The following is a 2,298-nucleotide window of genomic DNA, read 5'->3' as shown; positions in this document are numbered from 1 at the left end:
AATGTCATCTCTTTGAGGCCTTTCTCAGTCACTTGATCTAGAATTCTAAGTCCCTGCCTTATTACTTCCCTTCCACTTCTTTGCCTCTTCTTCTTAGCTGTTATGTGCATTTAATATGCTACAGGTTTTACATATCAGTCCCAGTTATTTTCTTTCTCCTCCCAACCAGAGCATGAGCTCCACGAGGGCTGTAATTTCTGTCTGTTTTATTCATTGTTTTATCACTGGTGCCTAGAACAATGCATGACACAAAAGAAGTGATCATTGTGCATTTGTTGATTGACTGGATGAATGAAAAATATCATTTGTGGAAACTTAAACCAACATGAGCTTGTGGAAAGCAATGTGAGAATGTTTATATGTGTAAAGGGGATTTCAAAAAACTTGTTCATGTATTTTTTATTCCAATGAATTTATATTTAGAAATCTATCATAAGTACATAATCAGAGACAAGATGCAAATTCTGAGTCCCTTAAGTATTATCACCACAGGCTGCTGGAACACATCTGATAGCCACATGAAAGTGTTTACTGCTAACCTGAGATTTGACTACAAACCATTGTTGTATTCCCCATCTCTGCAGATGCCATGTATTGTTTTGTATTGTGCTGTGTGTGATAAGATGTTTCACTTAGGTGGGGGTGACGTAAGATAGAGAGCTTCATTCACAGTCTTTGGGAGTTTACATTTATACAATTTTATGAAAGCAATTTTTAAATCTGTAACAAAAGACTTACAAATATTAAAATTGTTAACACACATATCCCACTTAGAATTAATCATAAAGCAATACTCATACAGGCAACAATTTACATAAAAGGACAGTCATCATATAATTATTAATAATGGTTAAAAGTTGAAAACCTTAACATTCAGAAATTAAATATTTATTCAGTGGAATATTTGTTTTCACAGACTAATAATCTGCAAAATGTCCTTGATAAGTGAAAAATCAGATTTTTTTTGAGAGCACAACTCCAAATCATCTTTTATTAATATGAAAAGGGCATATTTAGCAAAAGACACACTGAGAAAAGAGTCACTATGGCCTAGGACATGGGGCAGAGAGGTGCCAGGCCTGAGCCCCTGCTGGGAGAGAAGGAGGCTCAGGACAAAGTGGGAGAAGTGCTGGGAAGAGCTGCGTAGTGGGGCCACAGAAAGCTCCACTGGGCAACACTGTTGGCAGGTCATGGGTGGCATTCACCGGGACCTCGCTGCTAACTCTTGTTTTTGTGGGGGCATAGTTAGTGCTGCCACCTCGAGTGAGAGCCGCCCCTTGGTTCCTGGAGGGCACCCACCAAGGGACACAGGACAGGAAGTCCAGGATGGCTAGTGCAGCTTGGGATGAAGGCCAGGGAGAAGCGGGTGCTCTGCAATGGCCAGGAAAGGTCCAGACCCTGAGGCCGAGGGGCTTACTGTTTCGTGCGGACGCTCCACTCTGTCTCTGCCAGGCGCACTCCGACTAGGGCCCGGGCATGGATGATACCGCTCTTCAGGCCCTTCATGGTGCTCTTGCTGCCAGCATAGGTGGGCCGGATCTCTTTGCTTATCTCCTCTATGACCGACAGCAGGTCCTTGTAGGGTGTTCTGGGAGCCCTGGGTGCTGGTGACTTCATCTCGTGCACAAAGCCCATGGAAGGTGGCCCAAAGTCGTTAAACAGCGGTCTGAAAGGGGCAGTGGCCCCTGACTTTGAGCCCGAAGGCGATAGGACGCTTCGTGACCACGCCCACTTCATGGACCAGCGGGGCCAGCAAACTGAGGCTCAGCGAGGGTAGGCGGCAGGCCCAATATTGCAGAACTCAGGTTGTCTTCATTTCGAGGTCTCTACCGCCCGGCAGGCGAGCAGGAGTGGAGCTAGATCCTCACCTGGTAGGGACCGGGGTGCACGGCCCAGGGGTGCTGGAGCAGGGGGTGAAAAATCACATTTCTAAACAAGGAATCCAATTTTATATTAATAGCATATATCTTTTTATAAAATATAAGTATAGAGAAAGGGGATGAAATCAATGTTACAATGTTATCTGTGGAATTTGACATGGGTGATTTTCCTCACTAGAATATTAAGGTAAAATAAAAAATAGAATGGGACAGTAAAAGTCAGGTTCTTGATTGAAAATCTCCAGGTTTCCTTGCCCAACCTTTTACATTTGCACAACACTTACATGTCACCTTCTGACAATCGATTCTCCTAACCGCCCTGTGAGGTTGGCAGGTCAAGTATCATTATCTCCAGTTCTTACATATAGACCCAGAGAGGTTAAGAGACTTGCCCAAGGTAACCAGGTTAGAAGGTAAT

At 44.0% G+C, this 2,298-nt stretch overlaps 1 pseudogene across 1 annotated transcript; it reads right to left on the bottom strand.

The window, feature by feature from the left end:
• Positions 1-977: 977 nt before the first annotated feature.
• Positions 978-1,910, bottom strand: LOC104671850 (annotated as a pseudogene). The gene has a single exon (XR_004058114.1). The product of XR_004058114.1 is annotated as a cyclin-dependent kinase 2-associated protein 2 pseudogene (transcript).
• Between the last annotated feature and the right edge of the window lie 388 nt (positions 1,911-2,298).

Source organism: Rhinopithecus roxellana, chromosome 6, assembly GCF_007565055.1.
Source record: "Rhinopithecus roxellana isolate Shanxi Qingling chromosome 6, ASM756505v1, whole genome shotgun sequence".
Lineage (NCBI taxonomy): Eukaryota > Metazoa > Chordata > Mammalia > Primates > Cercopithecidae > Rhinopithecus > Rhinopithecus roxellana.
Note: the sequence above shows the minus strand (reverse complement) of the source record. Positions and strands in the feature narration are given on the sequence as shown.